This window comes from Anolis carolinensis, chromosome 4, assembly GCF_035594765.1.
Source record: "Anolis carolinensis isolate JA03-04 chromosome 4, rAnoCar3.1.pri, whole genome shotgun sequence".
Lineage (NCBI taxonomy): Eukaryota > Metazoa > Chordata > Lepidosauria > Squamata > Dactyloidae > Anolis > Anolis carolinensis.
The window spans coordinates 119992267-120005693 of NC_085844.1; the positions used below are offsets into that span (position 1 = coordinate 119992267).

General features: G+C 39.6%; 1 protein-coding gene across 3 annotated transcripts in view; it reads left to right on the plus strand.

Annotated features, from left to right (window-relative positions):
- lyrm4 (LYR motif containing 4) overlaps nucleotides 1-13427 on the plus strand; it is a 77122-nt gene that overhangs the window by 27754 nt on the left and 35941 nt on the right. The window lies entirely within an intron of this gene.

The window sequence follows — 13427 nt, forward strand, 5'->3', positions numbered from 1 at the left end:
CCGCAAGGATGTGGAAAAATATGTCAACACCTGCCCAGTATGCCAGCGCTCCAAGATACGAAGGGAGAAGCCCTCAGGGCTTTTGCACCCCCTTCCTACCCCATCTCGCCCATGGGAAATAATTTCCGCGGATTTCATCACTGACCTACCACCTTCCTGTGGATTCACCACGATCTTAGTGGTGGTGGACCTATTCACCAAGTTAGCCCATTTCATTCCCTGCGAAGGCCTCCCCACGGCCAAGGAAACTGCGGATTTATTTCTTCAGCATGTTTTCAGACTACATGGATTGCCCAAGAGTTTAGTCACAGACCGTGGATCTCAATTCACCTCTCGTTTTTGGAAGGCACTACAAAAACTACTGGGCATAGACTCTCGCTTATCTTCAGCTCATCATCCCCAAACAGATGGGCAAACGGAGCGCACCAATGCCACTTTGGAGCAGTATCTTCGCTGTTATGTAAACTACCAACAGGACAATTGGGCTTCTCTGTTACCACTGTCTGAGTTTGCCTACAATAATGGAGTTCAAGCTTCTACAAAAGAAACGCCGTTCTTTGCAAACTACGGTTTCCATCCACGTTTCTTTCCCCCTGTCATTGAAACTTCAGAAGTTCCCGCAGCAGAGGATTGGCTGCAGGAACTCACAGCGGTGCAACAACTTTTGCTCCAGCAACTGGACCAAGCCAAGGAGGACTATAAACGCCACGCTGACAAACACCGCCAGCCGGGCCCCGAAATCAAGGTAGGAGATCGGGTTTTTCTGTCCACTCGCTTTCTGCCCTCCCACCGCCCATGCCGGAAGTTAGATGCCCGCTTCATTGGCCCCTATCCAGTGGTGGCGCAATTAAACCCCGTGACTTTCAAACTCCAACTTCCGCGTTCAATGCGCATTCACCCAGTGTTTCACCGTTCCCTGCTCCTTCCGGCGGATGGTGTGCGTCCTGATACAGACCAACCGGCCCCCCCTCCTGTTTTGATGAATGGGGAGGAGGAGTTCGAGGTTGAGGACATTTTGGATTCTCGCTTTCATCGCCGCCGCCTACAATATCTCATTGACTGGGTGGGTTTTGGGCCTGAGGAACGCTCTTGGGAAGACGCCTCCACAGTCCATGCTCCTGATCTAACCCGTCGCTTCCATCTGACCTATCCCACCAAACCGCGACCTCGCGCCTCGGGGAGAGGACCCCAGTTTGGGAGGGGCCCTGAGGAGGGGGATAGTGTGATGAACCATGGGCCTTGTAGTCCTGCTCAGGACATTGTAATCCCTGATGAAGATGAAAACTTGGGTTTTTTACCTTCCCAGTCTGAACTGGATTCCTCTCAGCCAGATCCTTCCCAGGCAGATCTGGAAACCTTGCACCTGCAAGAAAGTTGTGCCCCAGAAGTATGTCAAACAACCCCAGAGCCTACTTCTCCCGTGTTCTTGCGCCGGGAGTTTTGTAAACAACAGAGAAGTTTGGATTCAGCTTCGCGCAGGAGTGCGAGGATAGCAGCTAAGAATGTTGCCAATTAACATTGGTTCTCGTGAGAATCTTTAAGGAGTTTAACATCTGGTCTCAGAGTTTAGCTTTCGTTTCTGATTCCCAGAGAACCGCTTTGGTGAGAAAGTTGGACTCTATATAGGTGTTTTGCCCGCGTAGCAACTTCGCGGAGTCAATTCGTCAGCCTACGGAGCGAGTTGTGTCTGGACAGCGCGCTCCGATTCAAGCCTCGCTTCAGCTCAAGCCTTGCCTTGCTATCCAGCCTTCGCCTTGCTTCCCAGCCTTTGTTTACCTACGGACTTTGCCTTGTTTCCCAGGACTAATCCTTGCCTTGTTTCACGGATTTTACCAAGTTATTCCACGGACCTTGTTCTTGTTCTTAGTTACCTTGTTCCACGTTCAAGCCTTGTTTCAAGTATCAAGTTATTTCCTAGCCACGCTCAAGTTTTATGGACTAAGGACCTTGTCATCTCCCCTCACTTTGCTTGGCAAAGTGAGTGTTTCGGTTATTGGATTACAACTTTGGACCTTAATATTTCTTATTGGACATTGCTTTTTTGGACTAATTCTGACCTTTCCTGAAGGGTCTAATTCTGGACTATTTTCTATACTTGTTTTTATTAACTTTATATATTCCTTCAATAAAGATATTAGTTAGATTCTGGCCTCTGTGTATGGTTATTGGTGCCTCTGCCGCCTGGGTCGTGACAAGTAGTGAGTAGTGAGGGAACACTGTACAATTGGGAAGCAGAGATAATAGCATTTGTTGGACTGCCATTTCCATACATAAAGTATTCATTTCCACACTGTTAGCAACACTATAAAGCATGTGATACCGTGAAAATCCATATATTTCCAAGGCTAGTATATGTATTTCCTTGCAGAAAGAAAAGAAAAAATTACAAAATACTATCCAACTTGTGGCCTACATACTCTACATACTGGATCCTCTCAGATGGGACATTGCCAATGAATTTCAGGTGGTATAAGCTATATTCCAGAGGAAGGAACTGGTAACTCCACTTCTATGTATTCCTTGCCTAAGATAATCTTATTAAATTCACAGGGTTGTTATAAGTTGACGAGTGACTTGAAAGCATATGGACACACACAAAAAGGAAGTGATACAGGATGAAAATATTTGCAGAATTCAGAGAAAGACAATAATAACTGAACTGATGGGTTTTTCCATCTCTCTCAGGAAGGATGTATGTTAAAATATGGCAGACTTAACAGGATCCTTCTAAGATCCACTAAATGGAGCCAGGTACTAAATGGTGGGATGGACGTATACAGTGTTCCCTCACTTATCGCAGGGGTTACGTTCCAGGACCACCCGCAATAAGTGAAAATCTGCGAAGTAGGGACACTATATTTGTTCTATGTGTGGAGGAGAGCAAACCACAAAATACTTACTACAATGCAGTCTGTACTTTATTTTATCAGTTACAATATACAGTACAATGGCAGAGAAGAAGAATAGAAGCTAAATAATCCCTTTTTTATTTCCAACCCTTCCCTACCCTCACCCTCCCTTTATTTCTTGCTTTCCCCCTTCCAAAACCCTTTCCACACCATAAAAACTCGCAAAACAGCAAAAATACCGCGATAAATGTGTACATTAATATTAATTGAAAACCCGCAAAACAGCACGGGAACACTGTACATAGAATTAAGAAAATGAATTCCCAAGATGTAAATGTCTGGTTTTCTCTTAACCTTTTATTGTTTCAACAATTTGTTTTAGAAAAAGAGTGTGTCAAAGCCATCCCCAATGTTCTGCCAACTACCAAAAGATCTACCAATGGATACTGATCAATTAGACTGTGTGGCTAAAATTCTCTTGGTCCACTATTCAAATGGTTGCAGTCTTTCAAGAGCTGAACAGCAGTGACAAGAGAAGCCAGACAAAATTGTCAACTCCAAGCAGTCTTTTCGTCCAAGGACCTACTGCTTGCAGCATTTTTCTTCCCACCAGCACTGCCTAGAATGACACAATTTCACATGAAAAAAAATTCCAGTCCAGGTATTTAATGAGTTTTGAATTGGCAGATTCCCAGTCTTGCAGGGTATTTTCTGCTCTTTTGAGATAGCTGAAGTAGCCCACATAGCTGCTGTAGTTTCTGAATGCCATTATCTTCTAGGTTTTTTTCTCCTTTGAAAAAAAATTGGTAACAATTCCAAAGTAGTACATTTCTCTCCAGAGTCTTCTCTCCTTTTTCATGAATTTAGCTGGGCACAAAAATACACCACTTTCAACAGGCAGACAAAAAAAGGATTCCTCACAGAGACAAATGAAAATGGGTCTCTCTTAGGCTTCTTTTATGTTAAATCTTTTTTCTCAGTTTTTTTAATAATTAGTATTCACATTCAAAGAGTCTTGGTATCTGGAAGAACTGGGCTACATGAGTAACTCAACTATAGCACCACATTGTATTGATCGTGTTGGCTGTTTTCCCAGAATTATATCTGCAGATTGTGCTTGGGGAGCTAACATAAAGCAGCAACATGTTTAGGGAAAGATTCTCACCCTGAGAAGGGATCAATCAGTATGATGACACCTCTTGCATCAATATCGGTATTTTCTATTATTACCATCATTAAAATCATGCTAAAATGGCACTCGAGATCTCTGTTGTGGGAAACCATTGTTCTTTCTAGAAATATCCTTGTATTTCTCTGCCCATTGAGTACAAATAAGCGAAAGTGGAAAAACAATTATAAATTGCAATATATACATTAAAGATAAAATATAGGCTAAGTTTATGTTTTGCAGTTTGCCAGTATAGGGGGGAAAGGACCAGTTTCAGTGTAAATAATCAATGTACTGGTTGAGAACGATGGTGTGGTTCATACACATGTGTATGTTACTTAAGTCTCATAATATCATTATTCCGCACTTAATGCCTATCACCTAGATGTGAAAAGTGACTCCATCCAAGAGCCTTGCCTCTGTGGTGTGGTCAGGTAATATGAATGTTTGGTTGGTTGTATCTTTTAGGCTGGTCTCTACTTCAGGGCTTTTTAAACTTTTCCACTCAGTACCCCTTTTGGCCCAAGAAATTTTTCTGTAACCCTAGGTATATAGGTATATAAAAGGGATATGAAAATCAAACATTTACTTATAATAAATCAGCATTTGCAAGGCTTGCTAAACAGACTGATTGTTTGTGTTGTCAAAGGCTTTCATGGCCAGAATCACAGGGTTGTTGTGTGTTTTCCGGGCTGTATGGCCATATTCCAGAAGTATTCTTGAACTTCTGGAGCATGGTCATACAGCCTGGAAAACACACAACAAGACTGATTGTCTCTTTTTATGAATTATAGCTGAAGCATATTTTGACTCCTCTGTAAATATTGCACAATGGATTCATGCAAATGTCTAAAACAGCCACTAAGTGACATTCAGAAAAAATGGGACCTCAACATTAAACTTTGGGGACCCCATTTGTGGTCAGGACCCACAATGTAAGAAGCAGTGTTCTACTGATGCTTTTGCATTTATAAGCTTACTGTTCATCTTTAAGACTTCAGGAAGACCATAGCTGAAAGAGAGATTAACAGAAATTTTTTCATTCCTTTTTCTCAGTTGCATATAAAAACTAAATTTATAAGTCAATAACTAACCAAGGTACTCAAAGGAATGAAGAACTTACCTGAAATGAAATTTGGCTGCTGGTAGATGGAGTTGGATCATTGCCGCATTGCCGCACAAACATACAAGTCACTGAAATATGGATGTTCTAGGATTTGAAAGAAGCATATCTAGAATATACAAGACACTGAAATATGGATGTGTTGGGATTTGGAAGAAGCCTTGGGTACTTTTGCAAGCCTATTTGTTCCCATTATTTTCCCTGATCAGAGGGAATGCTTTGCAGTTATCCAGAGTCTCCTTTGTCTGAAGAAGATGGAGTGTGAAGTCTCATGCCATGATCAATTATCCTTTAAGGTGCAACAGGGCTCTTTCATGTTTGTGTATTAGATGTGCCTCCCAAAGTGACCACACATAAACTTGGTCCTAAATTGCATATACTGTTCCACCTAATCCATGTTTACTTTGCCTTTTGCCCAAGAGGATTCTATAATTTGAAAAGCTTGTGGTGATAACCTGATGAAGTCTTTCTAATATAAGGGAACCTGAAAGAAATCTTGTAACACAGAAGGGAGGAAGTATAAATTAGTTGTATCTTTATATGCTGTTGGTGAAATGTATGGTGAAGCATGGCAAGAAAATAATTCACTCAGTGCACCCCATATTTTACTGTCTTTTACAAAGTCTTCATTGGCACCCTCTTTTAAACATAAAGATCTGTTTCAGATACATCTTATCATGATTTGAGGATTAAGTTCTCATGAACCATAGTCAATAGCAGTCAGTAACAAATCATCCATGTAAAACAAACCTTTATTGGGCTGCTGTGAGTTTTCCGGACACCTCCATCTATGGCAGGCATCCTCAGAGGTTGTGAGGCCTGTTGGAAACTAGGCAAGTGGGATTTATATATCTGTGGAATATTCAGAGTGGGAGAAAAAACTCTTATCTGTTTGAGGCAGGTGTGAATGTTGCAATTGGCCACCTTGGTTAGCATTGAATAGACTTTCAGCTTCAAGATCTGGCTGCTTACTGCCTGATGGAATCCTTTGTTGGGAGGTGGTAGCTGGAGACAGGAGTTCTTTTTCCCACCCTGAACATTCCACAGATATATTTAAATCCCACTTGCCCAGTTTCCAACGAACCTCACAACCTCTGAGGATGCCTGCCATAGATACAGGTGAAACGTCAGGAAATAATGCTTCTGGAACATGGCCATACAGCCCGGAAAACTCACAGCAACCCAGTGATTCTGGCCATGAAAGCCTCTGACAAAACCTTTATTGAATGTAATGGTGATTTGTGAAGAATGCGGACTACAGTAGAGAAAAGCTTATCTCTTTTTCCATGTTCTATGATGGTGTTTTGTCTTGGGTTATTGTATTTATTTTTATTTTTATCCCACCAGCCATGCTTGTGATGGTGGTGTATCTGAAAGCTTAAAGTGGTGTTTGGTTGTGGTATGTTTAAAATAAATATTATAGGACATGCTGAAAAATTGCCAAAGGTTTTTCAGTTATTTCTAATGGTGGTCTCTTCTTTTAAATCAAAGAAACCCTTCTAAAGTATTTCCAGCTAACAGAATTACACAAGTCTATCCTTGCATTAGGCTCTGCCTTTGCCACTTAGGAAACTCGCTACTTTTTTCCTGACCTGTTCCCTGTGATCAGACCAAACCGGCTGATACACTGTATTTGTCGGTGACACCATTCCTCCATGAAGCATTTTCCCAGTGCTGAATTAAAGGGCTGATGGAGTAGCGTGATGGCAAGGCTGAACCAAAATCAATAATGGGTTTCATCTTACAGACAGAGGCTCCCGCTCTTCAGTAACTTTCCTGACATCCCTAAGAAACCTCACAATTTAATGTCAGGCCTTCTCTTTCTCCCACTGTCCTACTTCACACTTGAGTGGCTACTAAGGAACTTGACAGCCCATAAGCTGCCTTAATGGCCCCCAGCCATGCAGAGGTTGTTAATGACTCATTGACTAACAATTTGAGCCCCTGACATCAGGACTATCTTGACCCTGTGAATGGTCTTGCTGAGATTAATAGCTCTGAATGATTAAACTGTAATTTATCAGACGCACAAGGACAGCTGCAGCTCCCTGTAGAGAGGAAATGACTGTATGTTAAAACAATTGCCACCTAATCTTTCCCAAGCCATATCTGCCCTATAGGGAATCATAGAATGGAAGAGTACAGCGAGTGCACCAAGTCTCTCCTTTTTATAATTTGGCCACCACTATCAACTGTTCGCTTGGACGCAATCTAAATACAGTAGAGTCTCACTTATACAACATAAACGGGCCGGCAGAACGTTGGATAAGTGAATATGTTGGATAATAAGGAGGGATTAAGGAAAATCCTATTAAACATCAAATTAGGTTATGATTTTACAAATTAAGCACCAAAACATCATGTAATAAACAAATTTGGCAGAAAAAGTAGTTCAATATGCAGTAATGCTATGTAGTAATTACCTTATTTACGAATTTAGCATCAAAATATCATGATATATTGAAAACATTGACTACAAAAATGCGTTGGATAATCCAGAACGTTGGATAAGCGAGTGTTGGATAAGTGAGACTCTACTGTACTTAGTATTTAGTTAGTTTACTCCATCCTTTCTTCCTGGATTTGAAGGTTTCAAATCTTAAACCAGTTTTCTATCAACATTTTTAATAAATCCAGCAAATCCCACAATTTTTTCTCAGCATTTTGTGTGAATATGTGCCTTCAAATCACCTGTTGACTTATGGTGACTCTATAAATATCATAGGGTTTTCTTAGATAAGGAATAATCGTAAGTAGTTTTGCCAGCTCCTTCCTCTGAAGTATTACCTATGAAATGTTCATTGGTGATCTCCCATCTAAGTACTAGCCAGAACCCCTGGTAGCACAATGGGTTAAATCTTTGTGACAGCAGGACTGCTGACCGATAGGTCAGTGGTTCGAATCCGGGGATAGTGGGTGAACTCCCTCTGTCAGCTCTACATGCAAGGACATAAGAGAAGCCTCTCACAAGGATGGTAAAACATCAAACATCCGGGCGTCCCCTGGGCAATGTTCTTGCAGACGGCCAATTCTCTCACACCAGAAGCGACTTGCAGTTGCTCAAGTTGCTCCTGACTCAGAAAAAAAACACTAGCCAAAACTAATCATTTTTAGCTTCCAAAATCAGGTGGGATCTGGTGCCTTTGGGGTATTTTGACTTTGTCTACCAGCTGTCAAAAGCCAAAGAAAGCAATATATTTTCTAGGAGTCTTCTAGTAGATGCCCAGTTAATGTTCTAACAGAAGATGAGAAGCATAGCATATTTTGTACAGTATACTGCATTTACTACTTAGTAAACTGATAGTAGGTTACCTGCCAGGATCTTTTTCTGTCTAACTGTCACTGAATCTTACTCCCGCATGTAGGTAAGGCAAAATAATGGGACAAGTTAGAAAATACAGTGATTTGCTATAAAAGTATCTCATTAGCACATATGACATATTGCCATTGACTTTAGAAACACACCTGTTTTCCTCTTGAGAATTTACCACCCAAATGAGTATCATATAGACTACATCTTCCATATGCCTTTGCCAACATTGCCAGAGGAATGTTAGGAGTTGCTGTCCAGCAACCTCTGGAGGTCACACATTGCTCACTCCTGCCTTAAATGTTAACTGACTTTTTAGTGTGTATCACTGCAACACCTAGTATAAGTAGTATCATCAGGACTCCATTTCTATTATATATCTAATTCAAGTGGCATTCTGAGACCATTTTCAGACTGGGGATTTTGTGGTGGCATAAGAATTAAGATTCAGTACAGTTGACCCATCACAATACTTGTATTTGCAGTCTTGGTGGTGAATACCTGTGTGGCATAGGCCAGACAGAGACTGTAACACAAAAGCTTCCTATAGTATTTAGTATCTTTTCCTCAAGTTATTCTTCTCTTTCCTAGAGTAGCACCGCAAAGCTAAATCATTTTCATAGAAAACTGTTGCAAGAGCCTTGGTGCTAAATATTTAACATAACCTCACCCCTTAAAAGGAACTTGGTTTTTAAGATCCCTTTAAAGATGTCTGTGATTTGTGTTTAAGCCTCTCCCCAACATAAATATGAAAAAGCATACCTATAAAGCACATCATTGGAGTCGTAACTCAGAAAAAATACAGAAAGCAAGTTGCCAGAAACAAATACTGGTTTACATTTTGCTTGCCGCTGAAACCAATATTTAGTTGTGCCTACACTGAGACTCCCTGTAACTAAGGACTGCATTCATGTAGCTTTGTGATGTTGAGGTCACAGCCATGTGGAAGTATCCCATGTTTTGTATTAATAGTGGAAACTTCAGGTCACCAGGAAAGTACTAACAAACCTATCTCCTTCCTCTGCCATTCTTCATCCAGGTGCTGGGACCATCCTGGCACAAGAAGGAATGTATTACGAACAGATGAGGCAGCCTCCTATGAGCCAGAAAATCTCTCCCAATATTGTCTGATTTGTTTTGCTTTGTTTTAAACTGAAAATCCCAGGAAGATTTTCTGGAGGCTTTTGCATACAAAGCATGTTTTCAAAAGCCTAGGAGTAATTAATTGGAAACAGTGGGTTACTTATAATTAATTGTGCGCGCGCACACATGCCATAACAAAGGTATAAATAAATTACATTGAGATTGTAATTTAACAAGGGATGACATCACCCTTTGGTGGTTTAACTATAGCTTTTTAAATTGCTTTTAGTTATGAGAGGTGCGACTTTACCAAATATAAAAGATATATCTCATTAGGTATTGGCATTCCCAGTAGCTCAGTGCTCCTGCCTTATTGTTTCTTTGGGGTATTGCAGTGATGCCAATGTGGATAAGAGAAGAGTGTGCTCATCTTTTACAGACTAGCATTTGTAATACAATATGACCACTTTATTCATGGATGCAGTATCCATGGTTTTCATTTCTCAAGCTAGAATCCCCGGTAGCACAATTGCTGACCGAAAGATTGGCAATTCAAATCCAGGGAGTGGGGTGAGCTCCTGTCTGTCAGCTCCAGCTTCTCATGAGAGACACGATGGTAAAACATCTGGGCATCCCCTGGACAACGTCCTTGCAGACGGCCAATTATCTCACACCAGAAGCGACTTGCAGTTTCTCAAGTAGCTCGTGACCCAAAAAAAAAAAAACGTCTCAAGCTCCAAAAAATGTCATTCTGCAAGTGTTTGTGGATCTCTCTGGGACAGAGACTTCATTTTTCATGTTGGTGGTACACTTTTTAGACATGCATCCTTTTGCAAAATGGTGATACAATTTTACTGGCAAATAGGAGGTTAAACCACCTCTTATAAAGGTTTTATACTGTAATATTATGTATGTGTATGTGTGTGTTTATACATACACGCACACACATATATATACACACACACAAACACACACATATACACACACGTTTCATATAATGTATATGTTTCAGGTACTGTATAAATGAGGGTTGGGATTTTTTCCTTTACACATATGTACTATAGTTGATTCTTGTGTTGTTTCATCTGTAGCTGCTCCATGTAGTTCATCACAAATATCGTTGTCAACATATTTTGTTTTCTTAATTAGAAACTTATTTTAGTGGTAATTAACTGCCACTCAATCAACAAATTGTGAAAATTATAAAAGTTTGTGGGGTTGGAAGGGAGAGATTTTTCAGGCGACACACCTAAGGACAGCAGGTGACACACAGTTTGGAAAGCTTTCCTCTAATTCTTTCCAGCCCAAATATAGTCAAGATATAAAGTTCACTATCATTGATGGTTTCAAGTACCCAACATTGGTATTACCAACCATCAGAAGAGCCCAAAATTATGCTTATATTAGGAAGATTATTTCCTTCCTTCCTCCCTTCCCCTCATACACACGTCACCTTCCTTTCCCAAGAACATCACATAGCTATTCCTTCACCTAGAAACACCCAATGCAGTGATATCACAAAGGACAACTTCACCTAGTGGTGCAAACAGGCAAACAAAAATACATACACACTCTTAATATTATTTTTAATGATAAAAGGCGACAGTTTCCTTGTAATAATGAGAAAGAAAGTAATAGCCTTAACTCTTGGTCCCAGTTAAAACGCCGTTGTAATTCAAGCAATAACTCCATAGTGGTCTTTGAATTAGTGAATTTTTCAGCCTTAGTGGAGTAATTGTATATGTATTTGTTGTACCTTTTCTGTCACTTTGTGTCCAGAATGTTGAATTGTATGGTTTGATTTTTCATTTTTTTAAAATATAAGAAACATGCATTATAACAGACTACAAAATATGTAATTATGTATGCAATTCAAAGTTTTGTAAAAATGATGAATATGTAATTTAAATGTATATAAATGCCTTCAGAAACTAGAGATCAATGATGAACACGTACAAGAGTACAGGATACAGTGAGCCTAAAAGGTTTGGACAAAATGTTTATGGATGCAGGAGAGAAAACATGATCCAAAGAGAAATTTTATTTTGTGCAAAAATATACAAGCAAACCTGAAAAAGATAATGTGTAGTTGGTAAAAGCATCTTAGAATGTTTTAAAGCAGTGGTTCCCAACCTGTGAGCCATGGCCTACTGGTGGGCCGTGAAACCTAAAATAAGGTCCACGAGACATGTGGAGAAAATCAACTCTAGATTATTAAATATAGTTTTCTGTGGGTGAGTAGATGGTGACTACTAGATGGCATATGTTTTGTATCAGAAACTACAGCTGATGTGGTTTATCCAATGCAATTTTCTGAATCAGCACCCCAAATAATCAAACTGAATCTAAAACTGATTCGTAGCCTTTTTGGTACTAATGTTGGAGAGCGGTCCCTGGTCAAAGTGGTCCCCAGTCGAAAAAAGGTTGGGAACCACTGTTTAAAGCAATGTTGGGAATGACAAGATAAAAAGAATTTCTTTTTCAAATCTGATGACCTTGCAGTAAGGTGAAAAATTACTGGTCTAAGATTTATTTGTTCATTCCAAAAAATAAAACTAGAACATGGTAATGTTAATAGAAATATTTATTCTCAGCAGTGTTGTTAAAGATTTGGATTGTAAAAGATACCACCAAGACTATGCTTTGCTCAAATTTGGAAAGAGACCAAAGCGCAAATGATGGAAGAATGGATTGTTCCACTTGCTGAGTTGACCCAAATGGCCAAACTAATGTGGCTTCTAAAAATGCCGGATGAAGACTTTCTGAAGGCTGGAAAAATGCATAGATATTACAAAAAAGACTGTGGTTGTGGCTTTTCCCAACTTTAGTGTGATTATGTATTAGATATGTGTTGGTGAAATAATCCTCTTTTTTCTCTTTTTTTTCCTTTTTCCTTTTGTTTTCTTTTCCCTCTCCTATATATATTTTTTAAATATATTTTATTGTGATTTTCAAGACTTTACAGCGAAAGTGTGAGAACATAATGTACATGAAAGTAAGGGAGAGAGAGCCTCTCTCTCCTATATTTTGAATGTATATTCTTTTGTGGTAATATAGATTGCTGGTGTTACATATAATAAATAAATAAATAAATACATTGAAAAAAGGTCTGTCCACATATCCTGGTGTTGTCAAGCCGCCCCTCCCTACCAAAAGTTATAGCGCAATAAAGAGACTGCAAGCAAGAAAAAAAATACATGGATGCATACACATATACCTTGATTTTTTATATATAGAAGATGTAGGATTCATTGTTGTCCATCGTTTCAAGTATTTATAGGGGGAGAGGGTTGTCTTGGAATGTATCCCCCACAGGCTGTATATCAAGGAAAGCGAGGTAAAAGGTGGGGAAAGGCTGACTAGTAACCAATTGTTATGCGCTTTGTAGTTTTCAGTAATATGAATGTAAATTTGGCACAAAGTCTGTAATTTGGGAGCTTTGCCTTCTTGTGTGTGTAATACATGAACATAATAATGCTGAGTAAGTTATATATACAAAAGAATTGGATCCCTGCCTGCTAATAGTCCAGTAATCAGTGTTTGTGGCACTGTTGGTATGTGTTTCATCAGTACAAGGATATTTGCAGACTTGTAATGACATACATCTCATTGAAATTTAATAATGGGTATAGCAAACTCCTGCTGAAGTAAAAAAAATCAGTTCTGATGGCTTAAAATAGCAGGAAAATATTTTGTAATGTTTCTGCAGAAAACTGATTATACATGTGTACAAGCAACAGTCTCATTTAACTGCATGTTTTCTACATTTAAATCTGTAATAAGATTTATTAGGAGATTTTAACTGTGATGGTTGAATGCTATCTAGTGCACTAATCTCATGTAATGAAGGTGCAATTAACGGGTTTTTTAAACCTCTATTACGGTTTTCTCAGC